Here is a 12,902-nt window from a genome sequence, read left to right on the forward strand (position 1 = left end):
CTTTTAACTTATACTATATAACTTATAACTTATAATAAAACTTGAAAGCATCCGATAAAAAAACTTGAAAACACAAAAGCTATGAAACACAACATAGGTGCAAAAGTTATCAAACACGACTTGTGTATATAAGTTATTCTGTATAACTTGCCAACCCTGCCAAAAAGAAATTAGAAGGGTAAAACATATAAAAAACAAAAACAATACTGAAAAAACACATAAAACAAACATAAATAAAAATAAAAACAATAAGAAAAAAGAAAGAAAATAAAAAGGTAAAGGAAAAAAATAAAAAATAAAAAGAGCGAGTGCAAACCGCGTTCACGGACGGACATACGGTAATGATTGGGCAGAAACGTTCATAATAATTAATTAATACTATCTCAGTTTAGAAAAAAAATATTTTTCTAGCTTTAAACCTAGACACGCGTGGTATTCAGGTTCAAAATTAGAATTGTTTTTTTAGACGGAGTGAGTATTTAACATTAACGATCCGGTAAGCCAAACACGAGTGGGCCAACCGTTCACCGCGAGAGAATGGAGCGAACGCCCGCGTGAATGGATCTAGGTCATCTCCCCTCCGCAGCTGCTTGTCCACATTTGATAATTCGCACCGGATCCCGTGTGGCACGACAAGAACGGCCAATACGAAACCGACGTGGCCACTTCCCACGCCACTCGCTACGGTTACCCCTCCCTTGTTCAAACCTCCGCCATCCAATCCCGCATCAACGGCCTGTACCATCTCTCCCAATTTCACAACTCCCAACTCCACCGCCGGCAAAATCCATCCCCCAATCCTCCTCCGCACCCCGCGACCCCCGCCCACCCGCGATGGAGGGCGCAACCGCCGCCACGGCGGCGATAGTGTGGTTCCGGAAGGGGCTGCGCATGCACGACAACCCGGCGCTGGACGCGGCCTACCGCTACGAGGCCGGGGCCGGCGTCGCCTCCGCGCGGCTGTACCCGGTGTTCGTGCTCGATCCGCGCTACCTCTGCCTGGACCCCGTCGCGTCTTCCTCGGGCTCTGCGTGCGCTGTGGTCGCCCACATCCGCTTCCTCCTCGAGAGCCTCAGCGACCTCGACACTCGGCTCCGCCGCCTCGGGTCCCTCCTCCTCCTCCTCCGCGCACGCGACGACGTCGCCGACGCGGTCTGCGCGGCCCTCAAGGATGTAAGCATCCGTCTATCTCTTCCGCCTTGGATGCAAAGCCTACAGTACTAGTATCTTTTTTTTCTTTGCCCTTTCAACCGTTGCCCATTGGCTACACAATGATGAGATCCTAGGTTCACCCTTCGTTCATTTGCGTTCAGTGGAACATCGGCAAAGCTGTGCTTCGAGTCCGACACCGAGCCGTACGTGCAGGCTCGCGATAAGAAAGTCACGGTGAGGCTGCTAAGATCATTTTTCTCCACTCTCCGTATCTTTCCTGGGTGATGTTGTTGGACACATAGGATCGATCTAGGTGTCGATCAGAGGGGCTACTCGCTATAGGGTGAACTAAAACCTAGGATACATTCTAGACAGAGAGACATGGACATAGAGAGGATGGACAAGGGCTATCGAACCAAACACTCCAGAGGGGGAGGGTTCAGAGGACGCTATCACGTTCGTCAGTGTAGTCGCGTGGGAAGTCAACCCCAGCCGCCGGGGCGGGAGGAGCGCCGCCGCACGATCTCCGCCTCGGGCTCGGGCCAAAGGGCGCCACCGTGGTGCCGCTCGATGGTGCCGCGCACGGCTCCGGCCGCATGAGTGCGCCAGCGAGGGGTGCCACGGCGGAGCCGCCATTCCCTGCGTTGCGTCGGTTGCGCTCTATCGCTCGTGGGGCTGAGAAAAGAAAGGAAAAGGAGGAAGGGGAGCCGGACTTGGTCCGGTGACAGTCTTCCTCACCGGCGCCGACAGCCACCGTGGCCACCGCCGCTGTCGCCGCTCGGCAAGAATGAGAGAGAGAACAGGAAAGAAAGAATGATTAGGGTTTCGGTTTCGGGCGACGCGGCGCTGTTTTGTTCGACCGACGCGCGCGCAGCCGTCCGATGCAGACGAGCGGCTGAGATCGATCGGGTCGACTCGCGACCCAGGCGGCCGAGCGCACTGCGCAACTTTGCCGGCCCAGGCCCAGGTTGTGGCCTGGGTGCGGGCAGCGCGCGCTGAGAAGTGGGCCGGGTCATTTTGCTTGCTGGGCCAATGAACAGTGCTGAAATGAGTCATTTTGGTTTTTCTTTTCTAGTAAATATTTATTTCCTAAAAATAGATAAATGGCTTAAAGAAAATAGAAAAGATAATTTTCCTGTGGGTAAAATTCACTAAATTGAGAATATTTTTCCGCTGTGTATTTAAAGTTGTTATTTTTCATTATTAAATTCGAATCAACGGAAGAATTTAATTTTAAAAAATGGATATGTTTTTAGCTTATTATAATATTGTTATTATTCTGACCAACGTTGATTAATGACAATATTATGATGAGTTTTGTCCTGCATTAATTCTATTTCTGCCCAACGGTGATGTAGAATTAGTATAGAGGAAAATTGTATGTTTTAATTTTAACCAACGTTGGAACTAAGGCATGCAATTGTTATTATTATGTTTATGTTCTCACTCTATATGAATTGTGTTTGCAGACGGATACAACTTGATGGGTTGTATCAAAGAGATCCCCACTCTCAAAGGTGATAACTACACGGAGTGGAAGAAAAAGATTGACCTGGCCTTTATCTTGGCTGAGGTGGACTAGGTAGTCACCTCACCGTGTCCCACTAAGCCTGTGGCACCGGTGAGAGAGACAAACGAGGCTGATGTCATTTGGGCAACAAGAGAGGGATTTTACATCCTAAAATATGTCCTATGACCTTGAGCATAGGAAGTGGGTCACTGCCAATAAGAAATGTATGTCTGTGATAAAGAACACGATTGAGCCTGCAATTGTGGGCTCAATCCCAGAGTGTGACACTGTCACCGAGTACCTCAAAAGAATAAAAAGTCAGTTCGCTGGCTCTTCAAAGATATATGCTACCCAACTGATAAAGCAGCTGGTGACAGAGAGGTACTCTAGAACTGGTGGCATAAGAGGGCACATACTAAGGATCAGCAATTTAGCATCCAAGCTAAAACCAATGGATATGGCTATCAAGGAAGAGTTTTTTATTCATCTGATTTTTGCTTCCTTGCCAAAAGAGTTTGACACTTTTGTTGTCAACTACAACATACAACTCGAGAAGTGAGACATAGAGAGGCTCATGGCTATGTGTGTGCAAGAGGAGAGAATAAAAACTGTAAATGGTGGCACTATCAATTCTCTTAAAGACAACAAGAAAAAAAATACTAATCCTAACTCCTCCTCAAAGTCAAAGGGAAAGGGTCACATGCTGCATCAGCCTCAGCAGAACAAGTTCATAGTAGAAAAAGACCAGTGTCTCTATTACAAGAAGACGGGACATTATAAGAAAGATTGTTCCGACTACTTAAAGATGATCATGATAAAAAAAGGTGAGAACATCATTACGTTCATAAATGAATCCATGTATGTACAGTATTCAAAATCTACTTGGTGGATTGACTCAGGTGTAACTGTTCATGTTGCTAATTCTTTACAGGGATTTCGTTCGACGAGGACTACACAAAGAAGAGAAAGACACGTTAAAGTTGCAAATGGAGTCCGAGCAGATGTTGAAGCCGTTGGCGATATTTCTCTAGAGCTTGCTGATGGCTTCACACTTTTACTCAGAGGTGTACTTTATGTTCCCTCCTTACAGAGAAACTTGATTAGTATTTCATGCTTAGACAATGATGGATATGATTGTCATTTTGGAAATGGCAAATGTAAGATAACATTTAATAATGCATGTGTTCGTATTGCTATTTTACAAAATGAGCTTTATTTGTTATCACTACATGATAAAGTGAATGTTGTATACGATGATGGGAATGTTGTGTGCGACAATGATAATGCATCATCGTCTACGGATGTAAATAGAAAACGAAAGAGAGCTCACGATGCGTTGACGAAATTATGGCACTGTCATTTATGCCATATTTCGAGAGAGAGAATAGAAAGACTAGTTAAGAATAATATTCTTCCTCCATTAAAGCTCTCAGATTTAGAACAATGCAGAGAATGCATAAAAGAAAAGTATGTAAAGAAAATTAAGAAAGATGCCAAACGAAGCGCAGGAATTCTACAGATTATTCACACAGACATTTATGGTCCATTTCTTGTAAAAAGTGTGGATGGTTATGATTCGTTCATAACATTCACAGATGATTACTTCCGTTATGGCTACATTTATCCAATCAAAGAAAGAACAGAAGCATTGGATAAATTTAAGATATTTAAGGCAGAAGTTGAAAACCAACACAATTTAAAGATTAAGATAGTCAGGTCCGACCGTGGGGGGAGTACTACAGTCGGCATACCCTATATGGCCAAGTTCCTGGACCTTTTGTAAGGTTCTTACAGGAGAATGGCATAGTAGCCCAGTATTCTACACCGGGCGAACCTCAGCAGAATGGAGTAGCTGAAAGATGCAATCGCACTCTGATGGATATGGTGCGCAGTATGATAAGTTACTCTACCTTATCGTTGAGCCTGTGGATGGAGGCGTTAAAAACCGCCATTCATATTCTCAATAGAGTACCAAGTAAGTCGGTGTCTAAAACACCGTTTGAGTTATGGACAGGAAGAGTACCCTCACTAAACCACTTACGTATGTGGGGGAGTCCTGCTGAGGCTAAAGTATTTAACTCAAACATTGGAAAGCTAGATCCCAAAACAGTGAGTTGTCATTTCATTAGCTACCCAGAAAAGTCAAATGGTTTTCGTTTCTACTGTCCAGACAGATATACAAAGTTTATGGAAACGAGACACGCTGTCTTCCTAGAGGATAAAATGATGAGGGGGAGTATGGTAGCTCGAGAAATTGACCTTGAAGAGAAGTGGGTGTATGCGCCCACTCCGATAATTCATGAGCCATTTTTATCACTACCTGCTGTCGCTACACCGACAATGCAAGATACTGTGGTGCCAGCACCTGTTGTTATTTCGCCTATGACAATAATGAATAACGATGAGGAACCTGTTCTTCAGGATCCTGTAGAACCTATTGCCACACATGAGGGGGAGCAACAACAGCCTCAAACAGAAGATGTGCCAAATATGGAGGCCTCTAGAAGGTCTCAAAGAGTCAGAAAATCAGCTATTCCTGCTGACTATGAAGTATAACTAAGAAATTTCAAATGGGGGATGATCCCACCTCATTTGAAGAAGCCATGAGAAGTGATCATTTATCAAAGTGGCTTGAGGTCATGAAAGATGAAATGAAATCTATGAATGCCAATAAAGTTTAGGACTTGAAAATAATTCCTAAATAAGCCAAAACAGTAGGCTGTAAATAGGTCTACAAAACAAAACTTGACTCTCAAGGAAATATAGAGAGATATAAAGCGCGACTTGTGGCAAAAGGCTTTACGCAAAGAGAAGGGATTTATTACAATGAGACCTTTTCTCTAGTCTCATATAAAGATTCCTTTAGAATCATAATAGCATTAGTGACACATTACGATTTAGAATTACATCAGATGGATGTAAAGACGATATTTCTCAACGGGGACTTGGAGAAAAATGTTTACATGGCACAACCGAAAGGTTTTGTCATGGAAAGAAAAGAACGAATGGGATACCGTCTAAAAAAAATCCATTTATGGATTAAAACAAGCTTCAAGACATTGGTACTTAAAGTTTGATCAGACAATAAAGAATTTTAGGTCTAAAGAGAATATTAAGGATAATTGTGTCTATGCAAAGTTTAAGAATGAGAAGTTTATCTTCCTTGTCCTGTATGTGGATGATATCTTACTTGCTAGTAGTGATGTCAGTCTACTACTAGAGACAAAGAAGTTTTTGTCCTCAAAATTTGATATGAAAGATCTTGGTGAAGCCTCGTTCGTTCTACGGATTGAGATTCACCGAAATAGAAGTAAAGGGGTATTAGGACTGTCACAAAAGACATACATAGAAAGAATCTTAAAGAAATTCAGTATGTACAAATGTAGTCCCTCACCTGCTCCTATAGTCAATGGCGACAGATACGGGGATTTCAATGCCCTAGGAACCAATATGAGATCGATCAAATGAAAGTGGTTTCATATACTTCAGCTGTCGGAAGCTTGCAATATGCTGAAGTATGTACGCGCCCTGACTTGGCATTTGTTACCGGGTTACTTGACAGATTCCAGAGCAATCCTAGAACAGAACACTGAAAATTAGTAAAGAAAGTCTTGCGTTATTTGCAAGGAACAAAAGGCCTCATGATGACGTATAGAAGATCTGATTCACTCCATATAGTGGGATATTCATATTCTGATTATGCGGGGGATGGTAGAAAATCCACGTCTGGATATGTATTCACTCTTGCAGGGGGGCTATTTCATGGAAAAGCTCAAAGCAAACCATCACTACATCGTCCACAATGTATGCCGAGTTTGTAGCAAGTTATGAGGCAACGGGGCAGGTGAACTAGCTAAAGAAGTTTATACTCGGTTTGAAGGTGGTTGACGACATCTATAGACCACTTAAGTTATACTGCGATAATAATCCGGCAGTACAGTATGCTCACAATAATAAGTCAAGTGGTGCTGCTAAACACATTGACATAAAATATTATGTTGTGAAAGATAAAGTCCGGGATCATGTCATAAGTCTTGAGCATATAAGTACCGAAAAGATGCCCGCGAATCCGCTTACAAAAGGCTTATCACCCAACGTGTTCAGAGAACATGTAGCCGACATAGATTTAAGAGAAAGCCTATAATTCCTAGATAAAAGAAGACCCAAAGTTAAGTATCTATTTCAGAACAGAGTGGTGTGTTGTAGCTGTTAAATCTATCGACAATTGATTGTGACGATGAAACATGTTTTACGCGCTAATCTGTAATGGAATGAACAAAAGTAAATGATATGAAATTGAAAGATAGTAGGAGATTAAGGGAGAGATTGTTAGATTGATCTCAATCCCAAACTAGGTCCAACGGTCTAATTGGGCCTTTGATCCGCGCTCTGATCGGGGGCGCCCAGCCCACTATGGCTGAAGGGCCTCTGTCACACTGCGCAATAAATAGAGGTGGGGGTCGGCGGCTCAAGTCACGAGGTTCGCCTGAGCCGAGCTCCCCATCGACACCTAAACCCTAATCTGATCTAGAGGGACGCAACCAGTGACAGAAAGCCACTAGCCGCGCTGCCTGCTTCATCGACATCGACGTCTTCATCGCCCTCTTCACTGACCGTCGCTGCTCGTGCGCAGATTGCACCGACGAACGTGATGACGTTCTTTGAACCCTCCCCCTCTGGCGTGTCAGGTTCCACAGCCCTTGTCCATCCTCTCTGTGTCTATGTCTCTCTGTTTAGAACGTGTCCTAGGTTTTGGTTCACCCTATAGCGAGTAGCCCCTCTAGATCAGATTAGGGTTTAGGTGTCGGTGGAGAGCTCGGCTCAGGCGAACCTCGTGACTTGAGCTGTTGGCTTCCACCTCTATTTATTGTACAGTGTGACAGGGGCTCTTAAACCATAGTGGGCTGGACGCCCCCGATCAAAACGCGGATCAAAGGCCCAAAGTTGGGTCCAGTTTAAGATTGAGATCAATCTAACCGATGTTTCCTGACGAAGATTTTTGTACTTTTAGGATTTTGCATTGGCGTCCGGGATCGAGGTATTCACGCCTGTCAGCCATACACTCTTCGACCCAGCAGAAATAATAAAGAAGGTGTTCAAAACTCGGAAAGCTTAGGATACTAGTATTCAGTACCAGTGAACTCATGACTCATTACTCACAACCAAATGTGCTTAACTGATTCTGGTTTTGCCAATTTGCAGAACGGTGGCCGGCCGCCTTTGACATATCAATCCTTTGTCTCCATTGCTGGGGAGCCGCCAGATCCTGCCATGGAGGAATACTCCGAGCTCCCACCGCTCGGAGACACAGGGGAATACGAGCTGTTGCCCGTGCCTACAGTGGAGGAGCTTGGGTATGGGGATATCAGCCAGGTAAGGGTGGAGTGGCAATTGCTCCAATGAACTAGTATTTCAGTTACTACTGGACTGGATCGGTCTCTCTGAACTGCTGGATGGCCATTCGCAGGAGGAGATTCCACCATTCCGTGGTGGAGAGACAAGCTCTGAGGAGAATGAAAGAATCGCTTCAAAATAAGGTGGTTGCTTCTGGAATAGCAACATTCTGACATCCATCAAGTTTGTTATTCTTTGATGTTTCTACAGGTGATCTGAAAGTGATGACTGATGACCTCATTCTTTTGTGTTGTTTTGGGTAGGAATGGGTTGCCAAATTTGAGAAACCAAAGGGTGACCCCTCTGCCTTTCTGAAACCTTCCACAACTGTCTTGTCACCGTATTTGAAGGTATGTTTTTTGTCAATAACTCAATGCAGCTAGCTGTTTATTTAGATTATAAAGTGTTAAAAACGGATTGTCATGCTGTTATTATGCAGTTTGGGTGCCTGTCTTCCAGATATTTTTACCACTGCATTCAGGATGTGTACAAGAGCGTCAGAAACCATACAAAACCACCTGTTTCATTGATAGGACAGGTGATTTGTAATTGTAACTGCATTTGTTGGACATGAAAGAACAATCTGGCTACACGGCTTCTTTACTTTAGTTCTGAGTTCATGTCTCATGTTTTTGTAACAGTTGCTGTGGCGAGACTTCTTCTACACAGTGTCTTATGGAACTCCTAATTTTGACCGAATGAAAGGAAACAAAATATGCAAGCAGGTGACTCTTTTTGATCCGAACCATTCTCCTTTACAATGATGCACTTTTCATGAGCACAGTCGTAATCCAAATCCCATTTAGTTTAGATTCCATGGAGCGAGAACGAGGAGCTATTTGTTGCATGGAGAGATGGCCAAACTTGATATCCGTGGATCGATGCTATCATGATTCAGGTTTTCTCAAATGAATATCTACCAGAGAACCTCACTTTGCTATTTCTTTTCTTCTTCTATTTTTCTGTTCCTTCATTTGTGTCGCTCTCAAGAGTATCTGATAGCTTTCTTTTTGTGTGTTTGTCTTCCAACTGAGGAAGTGGGGTTGGATGCATCACCTTGCACGCCATTCGGTTGCTTGTTTCTTGACACGTGGTGATATGGTATGTTCTGTGATCTGTAAACCTTGCATTGAATAAGAACTCTGTTGGGAATTATTTACATTGAAATCTGCTTTACAGAATATGTATGTTTGTAATAATTGTAAATTTTGCTCTTTTGGCAACTTTCGAGTTCTAGTTAAGCAAGAAGGTAATCAATAAGAGCTGTTTGTTTTGCTAGATGAGTCTCTTCATTGAAAAATATGGCTATTGGATTATTTAGATGAGCTATTTAGTGGGGGTCAATATTGTGCTGGTAGAATCTGGAGATTTACTTGCCTAACGTTCTCTGGGACATGTTTTATTGTGGACAATTGGCATTATGCATCTGAAGAAATGTCTAAAGACTGATTCCAAACTACCTTACATTGCCTATACTAACCTCTGAACCTATTTCTTTTAAAGTTTATTCACTGGGAAAAAGGACGTGATGTCTTTGAAAGGCTACTGATAGATTCTGACTGGGCCATTAACAACGGCAATTGGCTGTGGCTCTCTTGCTCATCCTTCTTCTATCAGGTTACTGATAATGCGCATCCTTCACATAGCACTTATTATTGACATTTTTGTTCATACTAATAATTAGCTTACATTTCTCGTGCATTTCTCAAAACAGTACCACAGAATTTACTCCCCTATCACATTCGGGAAGAAGTATGATCCTAATGGAAACTACATTAGGCATTTCATCCCAGTGCTGAAAGGTACTTCTGGAACAACATTTCAACGACAACATAAATAGTCTTCTGAAGCCAGAAGTCAGCATTGTTTGTCCCTTCAGATAGAGGACTAACCAATATTATTTTGCACAATTCTACATTTTACTAATTTAGACATGCCAAGGGAGTACATTTACGAGCCTTGGACTGCTCCCATTAGCATCCAGAAGAAAGCCAATTGTATTATTGGCAAAGACTACCCAAAACCAGGTAAAAATGAAGGACAATATGGTAAAGAAGGCTTCTCCATCTTTATGGTTACTGATAATTAGTTTATATTTTGCATCGGTTTGGTTTTACAGTGGTTGATCATGAGACTGCAAGCAAAGAGTGTAGAAAGAGGATGGGAGAAGCTTATGCGTCGAGTTGCCTTGATGCCAACCCTACTAAAGGGAAGACGTTGAACTCGTCGCGACGAAAAATGCCCCATGGTGACCAAGACACGTCTAACTCAACCAGTGCCAAGCTACTGAAGAGGAATGGGACAGCTGAGTGATGTGCAGCTCCCACTTCTGTGACAACTTTACACTACTTGTTTCACCTTCAGCATTTATAATTTCAGTTGCGCATCCAGCATCTGTCATACGTGGCTCGTCTGATATTTTACCAAAGCAGTTTTACCGAAAGGAAATGACTTGCGATCCGTAGCTACTCTGATATCCTACAATGAACTAACAGATCTGTAATATATGATCATGTAGCAGGTGTATGCAATAATTATAACTGCTGTCCATGTACTAGGTCTTATATGGGAGGGGGGGGGGAGTTTTTCCTAGTTCTTTGCAGAAAATGAACTGTTCAAGTGCAATCCATTTAGGCAGGACATGTGGACAGCCAATTCTTTTTTAGCATTGTTCTTCCTCTTCAGTAGCGCGGCTGCACGATAGAAGAAGGCAAAAAAGAATTGATTGTCTCTACTACTCACCAGGGAACAAGTAAGTTAAACAAACTGTGACACCAGTAACAGCCGATATTTCGGCCATACTGTGAGTACTGCTTCCCAGATGTGATCTCAAGCTTTCCTCTTTGATGGTGTGACTCCCTTGAGCTTTGGCCAAAAACCCTACTCTTCTTTACCGTCCAAACTTGCCACAAAATTTTTCGCAGAAGAAACAGGTAAAATAGATCATAGTGATGTGAAACTGTTTTTTACTTGGGATTACTAGTGTTGACAGCAAAAAGGGGTTATAGGGGTTGCATTCGGACTTAGAAATCAAATACAAGGGAAAAGGAATGAATTTGGGCCAATTTGGAGTAAATTGGACGTACCCTGGAAAAACCGGCCCAGGCTTCGGATCAGTCCAGTGTAAACGGGTCCAGGCTGGTTTTTAGCTGATTTGGCGCTGCTGCTGTGTAAATCGGCCCAGTCTGATTAAGTAGTTTTGCCTATTTGAGTCTGTTTCATCCCGAATTCGATGCAATCTCTTCCAATCTCATGAAAACTTGCATATCATATTTTATTAAGGTTTTTAACTAGGATAAGACAATCCCCTCCGTATACGAGAGAATCACGACCGATTGAAGTGGCACAACACACAATCCATCTAAAAACCAATCTATACCTCTTTTTCCTTTCAGCTTTTCCAACTTCTGCTGCGCAACACCTCTCTCAACGAGATTCGTTGGCATTTTGGCCTTGCCGATCCTACAACCACCTCGTTGTGCCCCTCCCTGAGGGGTCTTCCAGGAGGTGTTGGTGAGTTTTTTTTTTTTGACAAAAAAAAAAAACAAACGTTTTCCTGCGCACGGCCGGCTGCTGATCATCCTCACTGTTTTGATTCCTCCCCGCGGCGTGCTAAGCAGTGTGTGGCCTCGAGCATGCTCGCTTCTGCAAATATGTGACCTGAATCGGTATCAACGACTGGCAAAGCAACTAGCAAGAACAGGATACCGTAACAGCAAAACAGACACTTTCTGTATGTTTTCAGACTACCTGTCGGCTGTCGTCGTAACAAGTCGATGCCTACTTTATCGTGGTGTTGCTGGTTGCTCTGCTCTGCTTGACAGCAGCACATTTTAGTGCGTGTTGGTAACCGCATTGGCAGGCTTTTTCTCGCATGGCATAACCTGAAGTCAGAAACGACTGAAGTAGGCGCCTCCCTTTCTCAATTTCCACATGCATCATGCATGGGTCATGGGTATGGCATGGCATTTCCTGCTCAATTCTCAGTTCTCACACACGACTTCTTAGGATCGGCTATATCTTTTCATTTGTTTCCTTGTGGCAGAGTCCATTCTTTTGATGCGGTAGCAGTCTATCAGAGCACCTGAAGTGGCCCCTGTTCACCATGTAACAGCACCCCTTTTGAATGCATCGTCTATTGGCTTGTCAAGAGCACAGGTATTCAGATAAAGCTAGGCCTTGTTTAGTTCCCTTCAAAGTTCCAAGTTTTTTCACTCTCTCTATCACATCAATTTTTGGACGCTTGCATAGAGCATTAAATGTAGGTAAAAAAATAACTAATTGCACAGTTTAGTTGAAAATCACGAGATGAATCTTTTGAGCTTAGTTGGTCCACGATTGGACAATATTTACCAAATAAAACAAAAATGCTACTATTCATCAGTTTAAAATTTTCCTCAATCTAAACAAAGCCCTAGTAGCAGTTAGTGGACAGATCCAAGGAGATGTGCCAGATGGCTGGGAAGCACTATGATCTGACGCTTGTGAAGTCAGCCATCAGGTTCAGGTAGGCATCAGTGTACTGCTTGGCCGTTTCTTCTTCGAGGGTGTTTGGTTTCCGCGACTCCTAAAATTCCTGTCACATCAAATGTTTGGATACATATATGGAGTATTAAATATAGACTAATTACGAAACTAATTGCATAACTTGTGACTAATTTACGAGACGAATCTTTTAAGCTAATTAGTCCATATTTGACAACTTGGTGCTACAGTAATATATATGCTAATGACAGATTAATTAGGCCTAAAAAATTCGTCTCAGAAATTAGTCTATGTAATTGATTTTATAATTAATCTATATTTAATACTCTTATTAGTATCTAAACATTCGATGTGACATGAG

General features: G+C 42.9%; 1 pseudogene; it reads left to right on the forward strand.

Annotated features, from left to right (window-relative positions):
- Positions 1-834: 834 nt before the first annotated feature.
- On the forward strand, positions 835-10,571 carry LOC136471372 ((6-4)DNA photolyase-like; annotated as a pseudogene).
- The last annotated feature ends 2,331 nt before the right edge of the window (positions 10,572-12,902 follow it).

Source organism: Miscanthus floridulus, chromosome 8 (genome assembly GCF_019320115.1).
Source record: "Miscanthus floridulus cultivar M001 chromosome 8, ASM1932011v1, whole genome shotgun sequence".
Classification (NCBI taxonomy): Eukaryota; Viridiplantae; Streptophyta; class Magnoliopsida; order Poales; family Poaceae; genus Miscanthus; species Miscanthus floridulus.